Raw genomic sequence first — 18197 nt, forward strand, 5'->3', positions numbered from 1 at the left:
TGCTATGAGATTTTCACTTTTTCCCCGCTTGCTTGCAATGATAATGATTATGATAATACTTGTGTTGTGCCACCCTTGATGAACACTTGCTCTTTACATAGGGTTGTCGACAACAATGATAACATGTTGAACATGCTTTGCCCAAAATGTTTGCACCATTCCATGATCCTTGCATCCAAGATTGTGAACAATTGCTCTTTCTTATGCTTGGTATGCAAGAATGCTTATTTCATTGTCCACGAGATGGCCCACATAGCCTTCTCACTTTTTGATGATCATGAGTTACCACATGCCATGAATACACCTTCTCGCCATATGCACCATCGCCATGCATTTCATACTATCTTGCTTGACACTAATGGTGATGTGCACAAGTCATGGAACATCATGATGGATGATGTGTTCCTTTACCATGCACACACGCTTTTTGTTCTCTCTATTGTGTGTATAGGTAACCGAACGACAATATCCACCGCCACGGAGCATGAGTTGACGAAACGTGCAATTGAGAGCTACCCCAACAAGGTCGAACTACATCACCAAACCCGTGAGATTCACACCAACGGGTATGTTCCCAAACGCTTTCGCCCTCGTGTGTTTCCGACTTGTCTTGTCGAGCTTTCGGTTTGGTCCAATGCCTCGTCACCTCTTTTGCCTCTTATGCAACATATCTTGACACATCTTGTTGGCACAATGGTTGTTGTATGCCTTGATGTTATCATCATACACTCCGAGAATCTCAAGGACCATGTCATACATGTGAGAGACACCTTATACATCTTGTGCCACATGCCACACAAAAAGTTGTTTTTCTTTGGATTTCTCATTTCATCTATGGCAATTGAAAGTGATTCTTTGACACTTGAGGATATTCATACTCGGCTCACGCCAACCATACTTTCCCAAGCTAGAAGTTTCCATCTCTTTGCCATTGCACATAACAATTTTGCCCAAAATTTTGCCGCCGATACTTGCCTTTTGATTGTTCCATTTGTGTGGGACAATGCTTCACAACACATTTTTGACACTTTACAAAGGAAACTTTTACATGCACAAATTTTTGCCCTACCACATTTTAGATACATTGACACTCTTTTGGTTCCCATTTTTGCCAAATGCCTCTTGGAGAAACGACTTGATGCTTCGTATTTGATTGAGAGCCTCTTGTTCGCCGATCACAAAATTGGCATCCACAAGCTTTCCGTTCGCAAGTTGTTTTTCCCCAAGTTCTTCTTCGACCGCTTCATCGACAAACAAACTCCCAAGTACTTGGTGAGCAAGACGTCCACCATCTCGGACCTCTCGCCACAACATGGATATGAGGAGGAACAAGAGTCGAGGACGACTCTTCCCCAAGGGGGGGGAGATGATGTAGCCCCGCCTATCGTCCACGCTACACCATGGCCAAGGAGTCCCCCAAGTGGACCAACAACACAAATCCCCGCCATATATTTCAAGGTGAACTCTTTCCTCTCTAGGGTCGACCTCAACACCAACTTGAATGGTATGCTACCTCATGCCTATCATCATGGTGTCTATAGGTGCCGACATCGACAAGGACCAAGAGAGAAGGAACTCCCATGGTGCGAGGAAGAGAGAAGAAGAAGAAGGAAAGAAGAGAAGAAGGAAGAGGAAGAAGAGGCGGGGGGAAGAGGCCCAGCCGGCCCAGAGGCCGGCCAACCGGGCCCCAGACAGGATCCACCCCGGCGACAACCGGGCGTCGTACCAACGCCAACCAGAGGGACGTTTGCGAACTTTCCGGTCTGGCGCCCGGTTGACCGGCCCTGGCACCGGACCGTCCGGTCCGAGGCCCGGTTGGCGTCCGGTTGATCGGATTTCACGGGTTCGACTCGACCGGAAACTGCCCGAGTCGGTCCACCGCATACATATTCGACCCAAGTCGCCTTGTACCTCTATATAAGCACCTAGGTCATCCCCTTTACTCCTTAGACAAGATTTAGGCTTAGACATGGATTTGAGCTTTGTTTCCCTACGGTTTCATCCCCTTTGTATCAATGCTACCCTTGTTGGATGATTGGATTTGGTGTGTGAGATTCTAGTGCTACCCACTCTCTCTCCCACTCCTAGATTCATCTCCCCCACCAATCTCTCCGCTCGGAATTCTACCGCGCGTCTCTTCCGGGTTGATTCTATTGGCATGGTCCATCGAGCCACGGGGGTAAGTATTGATTGTATCGGGTTGGTGTGCGTGCGTGAGTTCCTCGTGTTCTTCGTGTTCGTCGTGTTCTTCGCGCTCTCCCTCTCCTTCCCCTTTGGATTTCGGGTCAACCGCAAGATCGGGCCACAAACGGGGTCTTAGACCTCATCAGATAGCATCTTCACGAATGGATGACCAGCAGCGCCGACCATGACCGTGAATGTCGTTGCTAAACGATGCACCGCCGCCTCAACTCCTTCACCGACATTGACACCGAAGGCGTAGGAACATGCGTCAGCATTGATGGCCAGGGCTTCTTATACTGGCCTTGCGTTCATCTCGGTCCCCCACTCCCTCCGCCTACCCATCCCGTATTGTTGCATTATATCAATTGGGTAATTACAAGAAATTTTACAAATCATGGGTCAATGAAATCCATGGTGAGAATTAAAGATTCCCTCAAAATATTGAGTGCAAACCGAAGCAACAAATGTTTACTTTTCAATTAGACTTGCTATAAGGAGAGAAGGCATCGCTCGTGCAAACTGATACTGAAGGAGATAATGAGAAAGGGCAAACTGATCCTGAAGTAATACGGGTCGATCCATTTTACGGCAAGTATTTTAGGCGGCAACTGCTACACGACACCATGTTATACAAAAATAAAATGAAGCCGGACGTTTTTGCTAGTCCTATGGAAATAATACTACTCGAGGAACGATGGCACAGTTAGGCACCTGTTCAGCAAAGACTCACTCAACAATGTTCTTTAATTATGTTCCAATCCTCCACCCATTATCCAGCAATCAAACACCTCAGGTGATGTCACATCGACATATCCTATGAAACAAAGAAATCTATGCACCTGCTGCACCTATTGGTTGTGGATCTTTTGATGGAAAATAAGAGCATCTCCACTCGTTTGGCCTCCCCACGATAAAATCCGGGGTTAATTTCGTCCGGATTGGACGAAAAAATGGCGTGGGGAGGGCCAGTTTCTCAGCCGCGATCTCAAGCGAAGACGGCGTTTTAATTTTGAAAAACGAAAACTTGACGAAATACGGCTAAAAACGATTGAATTTAGACTAACTTTAATGATATTTACTATATAGAGGGCGAAGTTCAGATATAGAGGCCGAATTCGAAATATTCGAATTCGGCCAGGGGAATACAACTTTAAATATTAAAACACGGCGCTCTACATGCCGAAATAGCGGTAGACACCGTGTAGTCCTTGTCGCCGTCGCTGCCATCATCGTCGGAGCCGTCGTCGTCATGCGGCGGCGCCGCCACCGCCTGGCTGCTGCCTTGGTCGAGGTCTCCCCACCGGCCACTGTTGCGAGGCGGGGACGGCGAGGGCTTGTACCACTCGTCGTCGGACTCCTCGAGGTCGATGACGGGGACGGGGACACCGGATGGAGGAGTCGCAGGCCGGCGGTAGCGAGCGGCCTGCTCGAGGAGCCGAGCCTGCCGCTCCGCCTCCTCCTTCTCCCACTGCTCCCTCGACCGGGCGCGAGGCCCGGTCGAGGGCATGGCGTTCTCGGCGGGGACGAGGTCCTGGAGGGACCTCGCCATGAAGGCCTCGAGGATTGCGGCTTCCTCGGCGTCGTGGACCTCCTCCTTCACCGGCTTCCGCTTCCGCTCATCGGAGGTGCCTGGTTCGCGCTTGGGGCGAACCAGGCAAGGTGGCCGCGTGGCGTCGACGACTCGCGGATGACGATCCCGCCGCCGCTGCGATCACGGTTGCGGGACGGGGAAAGAGGCTCCCGTTTCACCGGCGCCAAGGTTGGCGCCGACCTGGAGCTCGGCGTCGACCTCGACGCCCATCCGGACGACGAGGAGCTGGCAGCCATGCGCCGTGGCTGCCAGCTGCCCCGGCGGCGGCTGGCCGATGCCCTCGACGGCGGCGGCATTGTCGAAGCAGGCGCGTTGACGCCCTCGATGTGCTCGATGACGGCGTCGAGCGTCCGGCCCGGCACGCTCCACCAATGCTTGCGTCCGGCGGTGTTGTTGCGCGAAGACGGCGGTGGCGGGCCGTCGTAGGAGGCGAGCTCCCGCTCCCACCGCCGCAGGAAGTAGGAGTTCCACGCCGTGTAGTTGTCGGGGTGGTAGCGTGGCTCGGCGCGCTCCTGGTCCGACAAGGTCAGACGGCCCTCCTCGATGGCGACGTTGAGGGCGTGTCCCTGGGCGGCGGCGGGATTGGCACGCCGCCCGCACTTAGCCTCCACCCGCCGCCGGGAGGCCTTGTATCCGGCGGGCAGGGGTACCCCCCTGGTGGAGGAGGTGGCCCTCCCACCCGTGGAGCGACCAGCGGGGGAAGCCGTTGTTGGCCGCGCCGTCCTGCTCGTTGAACGCCATGGATCTCGGCGAGGGAGTAGTGGCAGATAGGGTTCGTCTCTGGCTAGGGTTTCGTCGGTGCTACGCGTCGCGGCGACTTATATAGGCGGGGCTAGACTCGGCGATTAAATGCCGCATGGATGCTACGCGTCCACGGCAAGATGACCGGCAGCAGCCTTTACTGCGCGAGGAAGACGATGCGTGTGCCGCTGACTGGCCAGGTCCATCTCTGGGGCGAAGCCGAAGCGAAAGCCAAGCTTGCCCTCTCAGATTTGAGGATTTCTGATGGAAAAGGTCTGGATTGTATTGTACTAGATGGGTAGCGCGCTTCGCCGCGCCGGCTACCACTCGTTCGTGCATGCCTCTTTTTTTGCTTTAGTAGAAAGCTACGGTACTGACATTTTAATTTTCCTTAATATACAGTTTTTGCGGGCCCTTAATAAAGGGGGAACCATCATTGTAATTAATAGAAAGTGTTGCCTAATGTTGCAAAGTGGATAGCAACAATATGTAGAAGACAACAACGATAAATAGGAACGTAGCACCAGCTTGTGAGAGCGTTGTGCATGACCTTCAGTTGTTCGTGCTCCAGCTTTATCTGCAAATAGTAGACATATTTGTTTAGGTTTCAAGTTTATTGGGTTGAAGATCGGAATAAGGAAGATGAGGTTACCTCAAACGCTACCTCGGTGGTGGGTAATGGCGGCGCGTCCTCATCGCGGCCTTCGTTGCTGATCGGCACCAAATGAGACCGAGTGATCTAGCTCCGTGCTGACAATCTGACATAGAGAAAGTTCGCCGCATGTTCATGCTTCAACTGCAGGTTTTGGGAGATTGTTCACTCAGGTTTCATTTCTTGGATCGAAGATAGGGAGAAAATCCAAGTTCATCTACAGACCTCAATCGCTACATCGGTGGTGTGGAACGGCCGCGGTGGCAAATGGGACACATCATTGTCATCACGGCCTCGGTGATTGCTCGCCAGTAGGTGGCACTACTCCATGCACCCTTGATCACCGCCTCCTCCTAGCGGGGTCACCTCCTCTTCAGCAGCTAGATCAGTCCCTCCTCAAGGCTCTTGGCTTATGGTCGTGGCTCCAGGTCTCTAGGGTATTGAAGGACCTGGCATCCGTTGCCGTGAGAAGTGGAATGGCCCGGCTGGAACAAATACCAGGTGATGTTGTCGTTGGCCTCGTCGTGCTGCGGCTGCTAGACCTCACCACCTGCTTGTTGTAATCGAACCCAATAAACCATTGGATTGCTTATCTCCAAATAGTGGATATAAGTATATACCATGAACACGCATAAAACCGCAGAGACCAATCTAGAGCATGACCGCCAGAGAAGGATATGTCCACGATATGATGATGTATAGCTTCTACAGCAAATGATGAGATTCTTAAACTATACTCAAACTACGGGAAGATACGATAAACTCAATTTCTCAAGCCAATAGAAATGGACATTTTAAAATTCTTGAGCAAGTGTCAATGGGTATAAAAAGAATGCAGAGGGTTCAGAACAGGTGCAAAGAAAAACAGTTCCGAAATCAGACTAACGGGGATATATTTTTAATAGAAAGGCAGGAGATATATTGCTAGCCATAAATATTTAGGCGCAGAATACTATAATTATTTTATATAATATATAATATTTGGATGTGGAAAAAACATCTCAATGGAAGAAAAATTACACTAAGAAGCCTCCCTTTAGAAACAAAGGGGAGGCTGAATGGTGCCGAGACTGATAAAGCCTCCATTGGACTCAGACTAATTTCATTAATACCTCCATTGTCTGCACATTGCCTCATGAAACAATGCTAATTCAGCTTAGTTACAGAAACAATGCCAACTCAACTTACTAAATAGCTTAGCTAATTGTGTCCTTGAAGAACACCACATGGACACACTCCATACAATTACTTCAAGCAATCTATGTAACGTAGGTGTGCATAAATAATAGAACAATAACAGGACTCCATTTATACTAAACGTCGCCTAGTCAGTCAATCATATTTCTAATCTATAAGTCATGTAATCTGATGTATAACAAAGAAACTTTTGCCTAATTAGATGGTAGAGGAAATATAGCAGGAGTTTATTGGTAGGCCATCTTACGGGAGATGCAAAGTTCAGCCTGATGCAAGATATAAGCTGCTAGCTACCAGAATCTTAGCGTTGGCTTCCCTGATGCAAAATTAATTATCAGCGGCAACAAATCTCACCTGGATACGTTGCACGCTAATTCGTGAAGAACAAAGAAAGATTAGATTACTGCACCATCCCCATCCCAGCAGCACCGGAAACCTCGCAGCCCAGACGGCAGCGGCGTCACGGCGGTCCCGTCAGACATGAGTGGGGACAGCATCAGTATAGTACCAGCTGCGATACGTCCGGGAGCAGCACGCCCCACCTCCCACCCTTCACCCCTTCCGAAACCCTCGGGGCCCCACACCGCTCCACGTCGGCCCAACACATAGAGAGCATCTCGGCGAGCTCCCCCAGCGCGAGCTTGCCCACAAACTTCCCGTCACTGCCGTCCTCATCGCGCTCGAAACGTAGGCCACATGTCGCCGGCCGCAGCGTACACGCAGAGAAGTTGCGCCGGCGGCAGCAAGGCCCAGGCGTGCGGAGCAAGCGTTGAACTCCTGAGGAAGTCCAGGAAGTTCGCACCTCCGCAAAGATGGCGTTGCCGGTTATGGACCGAGGGCGTCGAGGAGGTCGTGGAAGTGCGTTGGCGGCGGGAGTTGGGCTGGAAGGCGGAGCGGAAGGAGAGAGTCTTGGCGACCAGGTCAGCGCTCGGCGGGGCGTCACCTGCACAATCTTTAGAATAATTCCGTCTAAATCAATGCCAACCTTTTTTTACTCCATGGCCACACCTCAACAAGTAGCAGGTATACAAAAGAAACATGTGTATGTTGGTCCATAACTCCATATCATTGTCTACCCAACCTCTTCTTAGTCAAAAGAAGAAAAAATATACAAGTTGTACCACTTTATTCTAGAAAAAGAACGCCATCAATCTTGGAGCAAACAATCTTGTTCGCATATATAGTGTGTTATTAAATAACAATCTGCAAAAAACACATCCTACAATCCACTTATTAACACCACTTTGTGCGGTATGAACTTATACAGATAAGCCAAAGTGGCAGGCTCCCTTTTTGTAAACTGAAATCGTTGCCCTCTTTCAGCAATCCATTTAACAGTATACTACACTTGGATGATTCTACCAAAAATAGTGTTTTTCCATCAGCATCAAAGAAACATTGGAACAGAGAATGAACTCCAATCTTGTAACAAAAAGAAAACACCTATTTCGAGAAGACTATATTTGAATTAGCAAGATTAACACATATATTAACATGACAAATCAAAAGAGTGGTATAATATCCATAATGGTGACCATTATGCTTTTGAATGACCTTAGGTTGCAATAGTATAAAGGGAAAGTGTATGGTACCATAGCATTTCTGGTCAAAACTTATCTTGTATCTATCATCTATAGGCTGGATGATGCGAAATGCAGCTCAAACCTATGACTGGCTGGCCAGAACTATTCTCTAACAGACATACTTTCAAAATACTGAAGATAGTACACCTGACCGTCCACTAAACATGCTCAAATTTATTAACTTGAGCTTCTGGTACAAAAACATGAATTCCATCTCCCTGTAAACAAATTATGAATGGATGAAAATAGCTACAGAACTCAAAACACAAAATATGAGAAAACGGCATACAGAAATGTATACAGACTCAAGCTATGAAGTATACAATTACTACATGTACAAACAAAATTATGGAGTTCTGCTTGGGTGGGTAACAACAGACATATCATAGCTTTCTGCACCAACAAAACCTCCCAATTAATTAGAGCAGATCACACATCTATCTGGTAAATTCTCAAAACTCAGGTCAAAGACACTAAAAATCTCACACATGGCACCTAAATATTAAAGGTCACAGGAAAATATGGGAATATAACCTTCTCGTTTGCTGTTTCTTCTCAAACTAACACCAGTGAAGCTTTCACTTGTCCATTCGTGAAGCACGCAATATTTATGTAAATCGGTGACTAAAGAGAGTAATAAGAGGGCCAAGGTAGTAACATAAGAATTAATAGAGAACATTGTATTGAGATAGTTTGGGTATTAATTGAGAACTAAGAAACATGCAAATATATTGTATTTATTCACACAAACATATATGATGGACATCTGTAGAAGATACCGTGTTCTTAATCGATGATGCCAAAAAGGCCTCACACAACACAAGAGTATATTGGTGTCACTCTTAAGACAAAGCCTAGTCGTGTCCCAAGGTGCAGTTTTGACATCCTGATTGGTAAACACCATAATCAATCTAGAGAACACATTATCTATTATGTTTTGACCTCTGTAAATGGAGTGTTCCTATTTCAGCCAGATATTAATCTGACCAAAATAGAACGCACACAGAATAGATCAGTCAACGTGTTTAACACTACCTGCTACATGAGAAGGGTTCAAAAAATTAACCAACCATATGCCCTTGATGCACAAACCGAGCTAACTCTAGCTGAACAGAGCTGCACTTGGTCATTCTTGGCTAGTTCTCCATTTTTAGATAGATATGCTTGCAGCTCTACAGGTTTGTACACCATGGGGTTCCATCTCAGGTTAGAGCCTAGGAAACTAAAAAGTGAATGCTGCACAAAGCAACGGATTGTATCGGCACCACATTCAATTCGACTGACACTTGTTCATTCACCCCTCACACTATTCTTCGTCCAATATATAGGTTATGCAAAGGTTCCATCAAGATATGTCAACTTGGTCTGAAATTTTAAAATGCATATGTTTCCACTTAAGATACAGATATCAAGAGTGTGTACGATCACAAGTCATATAATGCCTAATTACCAAAGCATAGCACTCACACATTTCCTTTCTTAAAATCAACACTTTATCTTCTGAAAAAAGCATTTTTATCATAGTAAAATCTATGAGAGTTCCAGGACAAAGTATCAAAAGGAAATTAGAAATTTCTTGGAAAAAAGCCCTTTCAAAAGATTTTTCCTTAAATTTAAGAGATTTCTAGATTAGAGAAAACATTGCGTTCATAAATATTGCAACACTGAGATTAAGCACAAATCATTACTAAGCAGCTATGTATACTGGATGAATTATATCACACATCAGCATCAACTTACCTCCAGGAAATGTCTGATAGATTCATCCGCTTCTCCACATACAGATGTGTGGAAGTTCCACCAAGTGAGCTCAACCATGGTATCTCTATAGAGTATGGTATGAATCCTATTACAAAAGGGAAAATGTCATCGAAATCCGAATTTGTGCTAAATATATCAATTAAGTATACACACAATTATAAGAGATAGAACTTACATTCAGGAACACATTTACGTCAATATTTGTGATATCTCCGTTCTGCAGTAGAAAGACCATATTTCAACCAACAGTAAATAAGCATGAGACCAAAATAAAGATAGGAAGAGGCAAGTTTCATTCTAACAGAACCTGCAGTTGTGTTGAATCGGGTAGCCCGTCGCAGACACACTCATTTACTGATGTGCTGATACTTTTAGGAAATCCACCATAGTCAAGAGGAGAAGCAGAAGCACCCGCCTCAACTATCATATGATGCACCACACTGTCGATTTCATTCGTAGTAACTGATGGCTGAGATAACACTGAAACAATTCACACTATATTATGAATTGTAGAATGCAAAGTCTTAAAATGATTGATATAGACAAAAAGAAAAAGGATTCTAGTAATCTATAAAAGAATAGTGTTTACCTTGACCAATGTTCGCGCAAAGTTCAGTACATGGGCGGTAAGTTCGCAAGCAGCTCTCATCCCAGTGAGGCCTTCCACCTAAAAACTCACAAGTAATCAGCTGCGGTGATCAATTTCATCTCCTAATTCCCCAAGGTACATACCAAAAATAACACATGAATCATATTCTACCACACAAGTAATTTGTAATGTCAAATTAACCTGCAGAGGCACAGTCTAGGGCTCATTGTCAGGAGCCCACAAAAGTAATTTATAATTTTTAATATCAAATTAAACTGAGATACTCATTGGACAGGCTAACCAAAACAACCATGGCCACATGAGGGTCCAGGACGGCAAACTTGACATATTCGTTATCCCGACTACATTAAAGATCAAACTCAAACCTACAATATTTTTCAGCATAACCGAAATAAAGAAAAACACAAGACTGAACTTGCAGAATGAACTGTATAAGCAGATCTTAAGAATTATTAAAGAAACTCTAGCATGCAGATCTGGTTCAGAAACTATAGTTCAGGAGTGCTTACAAACTCCAGACGATCTGCCTCTTGTACAATTGCAACCTCAAGAATGGGCTAAGCCTGAAGCTTCTTTGAAGCCTCATTTTTTAATCCTGTAGTTAAGATTGCAAGTGCAAGATTATCACAACCTTGTGCAAAGATATTTCAAAAATGCCTGGACAAGCTAAGCACTACTAATGGTTATTCAGATCAAGTAACAGATAACCCCAAAAGTTTTGAAGTGGTACAATGGGGATTTTTCTTTTCTATTGCATAAAAATGGACGACTGAACTCGCAAGATATAATAAGGGCTCATGGAAAAAGAAAAAGTTGCATGAGAAATAAGCCACATGCAGAAGCTTGTGCTTGTAGTTGAACAACTGTAAAAAGGGAATTTCAATATGAAGAAAGATTGTGCTCCAAGTGAGGTCTAGCAACAAGCAAACATGGGACCAATTACACGAAGTTGCTTCTTGTTCAAGTTTACATAACAATTCATCTAAAGATGCACAAAGTCAGATAACTCACCCGTCATCTAATAATCCCTGTTATTTCCCCCCTTTCTGTCCCTCTTCCATCCCACCTCTTCAAGAAACCTCTCGACCATACTCATATCCTCTGCATTATCTCTGTCCCTTTACTCCCATCGGATCCACTTGCCAGCACATAGCACTCCTCAACACCACCACCGTCGGGGGTTTGGCTAACTCTAGCTCAATTTGCTCTAACTTTCCAGATGGAAAGAGCGAATTTAGTAATGTGGAAAATAAGAAGTTCCGTTACTTTGTGCACTACGTGATCTCCTGCACGAACAGAGGTAACCAAAAAATGGGCGCTCCCCATCACATGTTCACATCAAAAGTAACCAACTCTACCGAATCAGTTAAGAAACCAAAAAATGATGCAGTAAGGGGTACTGGCAACTTACCCATGTCACGCAGGGGAGCGATCAGGTCCATCTGGAGCAATCAAACCCCAATGACGTAAACAAAAGAAGATCGAGAAAAAAAAATTAATCAGTGGAATAACAGGGCCAGAGGAAGAAAGAAGAGGGCAGAGGACGGTTATGGGGAGGAGGCGGCCAGGGGGAGGAGAGGCTCTGCTTGGCTGCCAGGCAGAGCGCAAGGCAGCAGCCGTGGAGGCCATGCTCAGCAGCATAGTGGGAGGCGCTGCGCCCGCTCATCTCCCTCTCTACCAGCTCCTCACCGCGCCGGTGGATTCGCCGGAGCAGTCCCCATTTTCTGTGCTAGGTGCGCAGGAGCAGGAGGTGGACGGGAATCTGGCTCCAATGGCATCAGCGTCGGCTGCGCGTGGCGGCGGCGTTGGGTGCCCCGCGGGCGACGGTTGCCGGTGGCAGCTGTGCTGGATGACGCAAGAGGCTGCGGGTGGCGGCGGCATGAGCCAAGGCGACGGCGACGGAGGCGTTGAATCGAGATGGGAGGAGATGGGTTGAGGACGGGGTCCAAGGGGATTAGGGAGTGAAACCGCCCGACCAGTTCTTTTGACCGATTAGGCTCATGTCCTTGAACCAGAACGCGAAAACCACGCCGAGATTCTCAGCCGGAGGAGGCAGGCGGAATCAGCGCCATGTAGTTTTGGGCAGCTTCTGGGACAGGCCGCGCATCGCCTGCTCCTGGGGCTCCGGTCACGGCCGCCAGGCGCGCATCCCCATTGCGCCGCTCACCTCCACCTGTCTTGGTCGATGGCGGCGGCGCACGGTAGTGTGACGAACCCTAGCTTTTTCTTTGAGCTGTGATAAATCCTAGCTGAGAGAGAGGAGACGGGTTTGGACTGGAACTGAGAAAACGCGGGGCTGGCCCACACGGGACGCACGCACCGTCCAATCGCTGAGAGCCCAGGGAATGCAACGGCTTTAACTTGTTTAGTTAATTCGGATTGGATCTCGTTGAATCTCAGCTAGCTAGGGGTATTGGTGATTTCTCATGGGAGCTCGTCAGATTAGCCGAGTAAATGATTTCAAAATATGGAGCTAACAAGGATTGTTGTTTGACTAAACATTCTCCCCTTCCACCTTTCTTGTTTGATCCTTGTTTAGGCGTCTCTTCTTGTTTAGGCATCTGATAGCTCATGAATGAATCCTGTCGTGGGGAGCCGCTGCTACACGAGAGGGCAAGGGAGAGATGATGGAATTGAACATTACATTTAATGTAATTCCATAACGTTACAAGGTTGACTTTGTAAAATCTACCAACAGTTCTTATTATGGTAAGATCTGATACCTTTAGAGCATCCCCACTTGTCTCCCGAAGAGGCTCCCGAGCGCCGTTTTCTCATCCGCGGCGAAGCTCGGCCTAGTCGCGCCCCCGATTCCTCGTTTTCCTCGGATTTGGGTCTTCATTCATCCGGCGAGCCCACGCCATCCCCCGTCCCCCGAGGCGCGCTCTGGGACTCCGGATGAAGCGAAAGCGCACGAAAAGCCGAGATCTGCTGCAACAGATCTGCTGCAGAAGTACAAAAACAGAACAGTAGTTATGGTAGAGAGACGATTGGATTTGTGCATGTGTGGAGACACGGGCAGGTATCATTTAGGACAATTCGATCGATTACGAGGTTCATCCTGTAAATATGCCAGCATCCTATCCTTTTGCTAGATTATGTCCCTTCATTTTCTATCCAAAGATCCATAATAGATGGGTTCAGCTGGTGCATGAATTGGGGCGTTTCACTGGATACGTTCTCATGTCACATCATACCTACACATGGTCAAACCATAATCGTCTAGTGATTTCACTAGAACCTGCGACCACAGATAACAAAATTCCTCAGCAAACCTATGGATGCAGAAATGCAGGTACAATACCTGCCTGTGAGGCTGTTGACCACTGAATATGTCTGGGAGGGAAACGATCTTTAATGTAAAATTGTAGCATACAATGTAGAGCTAAAAAGACTTTTTGCTCAGTCCTCCTTTTCTCCAACATTGAACTTCGCAATGAAGAAACCCATAGTATCCAGCGATGATGACGGATCAAACCTCTGGACAAGTTGTGCTTCATGCTCCGTCAACCACTCCCTGTAAGGGCATATGTTTTAGAGTTGTCAGGCAACTTTTACACACACTTGCGACATATAAGTGCCATGAGTAAAAGGTAGCTACATGACTATATTACACATAGTAAGAAAAAATATATACTTATTAAGCCAACTGCGGACTACTAATCTTAACGCCTGACAACATAACAACTAATAAAACAAATTGTTGATATTATCGACCATAAGATCTTTTAAGAAAATCCAGGATTATAAAAGGACACCAGCCACTTTATGTTTTCCAATAGTCTTATACACAAGGACAGCTTAAGAAACTAATGTAGATTGCTGATGCTACATGAGACGCTTCATCATGTTATTATCCTCACACAAAACCCTGATAGTTTGGCATGCAATCACCAAATAGTGTGCCACACCATAATCCAGGTATCAGGTTCAGAAGCAAGTTGAAACAAAGACATAACAAGAATCTTCATATCTTACTCAGTATATGCCTTGTTGGGCAGCTTACACGAGCCAATAATACCAGGTCCTCCAACTTTTGGGTGCTGAAAAAAGATCAACAATAAATATGGTGTCGGTAATGCAGCCATGAGTCATAGGTTTAGTTCTCTCTAACTACACACATGACACAAGCACTCAGCTTTTATATGCATGCTTATTTGAAACAGAAAAGCAGAGGCCAACCAAAGATTAAAACAGGAACTGGATCAGTGTCCAGATCCAGTACACAGGAGTCCAACAGATATCCACCTAAATGCGCTCTCGTCCATGTCCAGTCCACACTTAGTTGCCCACCGTCCAAATCCATCTACTCCAGGACGATTTCAACACTGGATATCCAAGGCCCAAATGGACCTTAATACTTAAACCTCCTCTCATCCACTCCACGGAGTTTTCCCATGCTAGCCAGGTCAACTAGGGGAGTTTAGAAAAGAAACGGATCATGGGGCTCGGCTGCCAGACCTCGACCGCGCCCAGCTTGCCCACCAGAGCTCGTGCGGTGAAAAAAGAACGTTGTAATCCAGCTAGCTAGTGCGCAGGGTGCCCCAGGCATAGTTGCCAAGTTTCCGAGATGGTGGGTACGAGTAACCAGAATCATGGCTGCCAAAAAATAGGGAACGGCAAGGGTATACATCACTGGAACGTACCATTCTATAGGTGATACGCGACTCGGATGATTTTGGGAAGACGAACCCGGTACGATACGATGGATCGAGGCAGATGGAGGATACGATTGGAGGGAAACCGCGTTTTCTTCCATAGACTTCTCGAATCCGGCCGGTGGCACATCCACGCGTGATTTGGTCGACACCTAGGGGCCCACGGGAACACAATAGTCGCCAGGCAAGTCTCCAACACTCCCGTGAATTAGCTTCCGTCCCATGCCAGATTGTTCTTTTTGAAACGAGAACCTAGCATATGGGGGTGGCTGAACCTGGGTCGAGTACCGACTGTCCAGGGACAAGTTTCGGCCATCAAACCGTACCGTACCACACCTCATTCCTGAATCGGATTCCAGGTCAACGAATCCGTAACGAGGGACAGCCATGGCCCCGGGTTGTGTCGCACTAGTAGGAGGTAGCGCGGGGACTAATGTTCACCGGAGTGGTCGGCGGCAACCATTTCAATGGCGACGGATGCCTCGGCAGCCTTACAGACCAGATCGGAGAATGGGGCGGGAGGGGAGAGGAGATCTCGGGTGGCATAGGAACATGAAGGACATGGGGAGGGACAGAGACGATGCAATCGACGGAGTCGGAGTCGAGTCACCGAGACGAACAATGACCGGAGGTGAGGAAGATGGCTACGATTCACTTAACCGAAGTATCCTCCGACTGATTGCCTCGGAGGGAGTGATCGACCGTGCTAACAAGTTTGGTGAAGTGGCGAAGGTCGGTGCCGGGACTAACTACGGCGAGCGACGATGACCAAGATGTCGGCGGTGAGCTCAATGGTCCTCGGTGGAGCAGCTGCGTAGACAGATGGCAACAACGATGGTTCCACCGGGACATGTGTACGCGGTATTCGTCAGTCTTGGAAGCTCCTATTCACCACTTTAAGTGGTGAAATTGTTCAGGGCCGCTTCAGGATTTCGTCCCGAATAGGTTAAATGGGCTAGGCCCATACGGTCGTTGGCCTACTTCACTTTTTCACTTGCGACTGCGATCGATCGGTATTCCAGTTCTCGGTTTTGTATTATTCGTGTTGTTCAGTTTTTCATTTTCGTTATGTTTAGATTTTAAAAATGTTTAAGTTTAAAAAGTTCAAACTTTTAAATGTTTAAGTTAAAAATTGTTCAGATTTATAAAATGTTTAGGTTTTAAAAATGTTCAAAAGTGCTTGACGGGAAAAACATAGAAGGACGAGTACTACCTAGTGGCGCCGCATTTATTTCAATCCGTGCCCCCATCTCCCTCTCTTCCATGCAAAATCATACACGTGAGCCAAAAGATTCTCTCAAATTCGAAATTTAAAAATGATCTATCTTTCAAACCGTTAACTCTGATTAACGATCCGTTTTCACTCTTAGCTTTTTTGCGACGAGATCTTCGAAACTAAATATCATGTCGCTATGTTTTGACGACTTTTTTCCGCCAGCAATTTCCAGGTTACTATCACGTACTTGCCAGGTTAACACTACATAGTTGCCGGATTAATAATAACTTGTTTAATTGTATTTCCATATTGTCGACACATATTTCTGAATTATGCACTACTTAGTCACCCCTCACCTGGTGGTTTAACACACTCTAAAGAATGTTGTTTGACACACTCTAGAGAATGCTATCTAACAATTTAGATCATTAGGATGTTCAAAAGTATGTTAAACATTATCTATAACTATAAAAACAATTATCATGCTAATTGTTTGCCTCTAATCTGGCAGTCGTGGTCACTTAATTGGCAACTGACATGACGGAAAAAATTTCATCGAAACACGACAACATGGGATCTAGTTTTGCAACCCTCGTCGAGACGAACTTGGCGGTGAAAACAGATCACCAATCGGATTAGAGGTCTAGAAGATAAAATATTTTTAATCAACAAATTTAGCAATTAATGCGATGATGTCATGTTCAGGCCGTCAGATTCTGCATGCATGCATGCACTCTCTCCCTATAGAGAAAAAAGACATGCAAATTGCAGCCGGTAGACAAGGAGTGTGGCGCTTCCATGTAGATTTTCCCAACATAGAAAGGACGAAAAACAAGAATACCAGAAGAATAAGTAAAGCGAAAAAAAGATGTCACTCGAGGAATCCCGGGAAGTAAATGGGCCAGCCCAGAACACCCCACGCACCGTGCGGCACCCTAGATAGGGGTCACATTAGGCGGCGAATAGGACCGCCTTCGTCCGAAAAAAGACCATGAATCCACTGGATATTGGACTGTCCAATATTTAGGTCCAAAGTGTGTTCAATATTGTTGGACCTAATGCCAACTGATATCCATGCCTAGTTGAGGCCTAGTCCAATTGGATCCACCAAATTTCAGTCCAATATCCATTGGACTAAGCTGATCCAGTTCCAGATTTAGTTAAATACAGTCGTTGAGCTTACAAGGAGCTATGCAAGTGGCAAAAATAGAAGGGAGTTGAAATTTGGAATGTCTAAAACAAGATACGATCCCACTTAAAGCGGAATCAAATAGACACACATTGCTTATTTACTAATTTTCAAAAAAAGCAAACTACGTGCACATGTAGTGCCATAAACAGAATCTTCCCATAGATTAATCCACTCCCCGCAAAGACACCACAATATGCAAATCAATGAATTTACCTGTGATCCTAGTGACAGGAATTTGTATGTATCCAAAGCATATCTGACCAAACCCTCGTTTTCTCCTGGGTTAATAGTACACCTGGAAAAGTGAAAAGAACCAAGGTATAGGCGGTAACATTTAAATTGTATATCATCTACACAGTATATCGGCATAAATGACATCCAGATTCTAGATAGAATAATTATGCAAGTTCTGCCATCTATGGAGCAACTACAATTAAATATCAAGGTCTTTCATCAAATAGCAATACATGTATATGGAACAAAGTTGGTCATTTCAATCGCTGCCAATAAAATATTGTATGTACGACAATAAATCTCTGATAGATCACTAGCTGCAAAGTTCATAAAATCCGCTCCGTGTTATAGGATAAATACTTCCTACCCCTCCCATGTCTAATATACTACCATATGGAAGTATATACGATACTTTATCGGTTTGAGTATGTTCCTATATCTAAGATATTTCAAACCAAGTTTGGCGAAAAAAATATGAACGCGTAGTTTGCACTATATATCTAAAATACATACATATTTATACGTAGAAAGTAAGTATACCTAAAAATTTACATTGTACCTACATAGTAGTGTATATA

General features: G+C 45.9%; 2 long non-coding RNA genes across 5 annotated transcripts; both read right to left on the reverse strand.

The window, feature by feature from the left end:
- Nucleotides 1-4935: 4935 nt before the first annotated feature.
- Nucleotides 4936-12649, reverse strand: LOC124685358. Of its 4 annotated transcripts, none has more exons than XR_006997418.1 (10): nucleotides 11731-12649; nucleotides 11331-11605; nucleotides 10829-10914; nucleotides 10299-10376; nucleotides 10017-10189; nucleotides 9885-9926; nucleotides 9689-9794; nucleotides 5394-8166; nucleotides 5169-5312; nucleotides 4936-5093 (listed from the first exon to the last, which is right to left on the reverse strand). It is a non-coding gene; the product is annotated as an uncharacterized LOC124685358 (long non-coding RNA). The 4 variants fall into 4 exon arrangements; XR_006997416.1 differs by having other exon boundaries at nucleotides 5394-5718; nucleotides 6720-9794; nucleotides 11731-12124; XR_006997415.1 differs by having other exon boundaries at nucleotides 5181-5312; nucleotides 5394-9794; nucleotides 11731-12126.
- An 877-nt stretch (nucleotides 12650-13526) lies between these two features.
- On the reverse strand, nucleotides 13527-17936 carry LOC124682762. The gene is made up of 4 exons (XR_006996427.1): nucleotides 17599-17936; nucleotides 14298-14362; nucleotides 13696-13836; nucleotides 13527-13560 (listed from the first exon to the last, which is right to left on the reverse strand). It is a non-coding gene; the product is annotated as an uncharacterized LOC124682762 (long non-coding RNA).
- Nucleotides 17937-18197: the final 261 nt, after the last annotated feature.

The sequence above is a fragment of the Lolium rigidum genome, chromosome 1 (assembly GCF_022539505.1).
Source record: "Lolium rigidum isolate FL_2022 chromosome 1, APGP_CSIRO_Lrig_0.1, whole genome shotgun sequence".
NCBI classification, from domain to species: Eukaryota; Viridiplantae; Streptophyta; class Magnoliopsida; order Poales; family Poaceae; genus Lolium; species Lolium rigidum.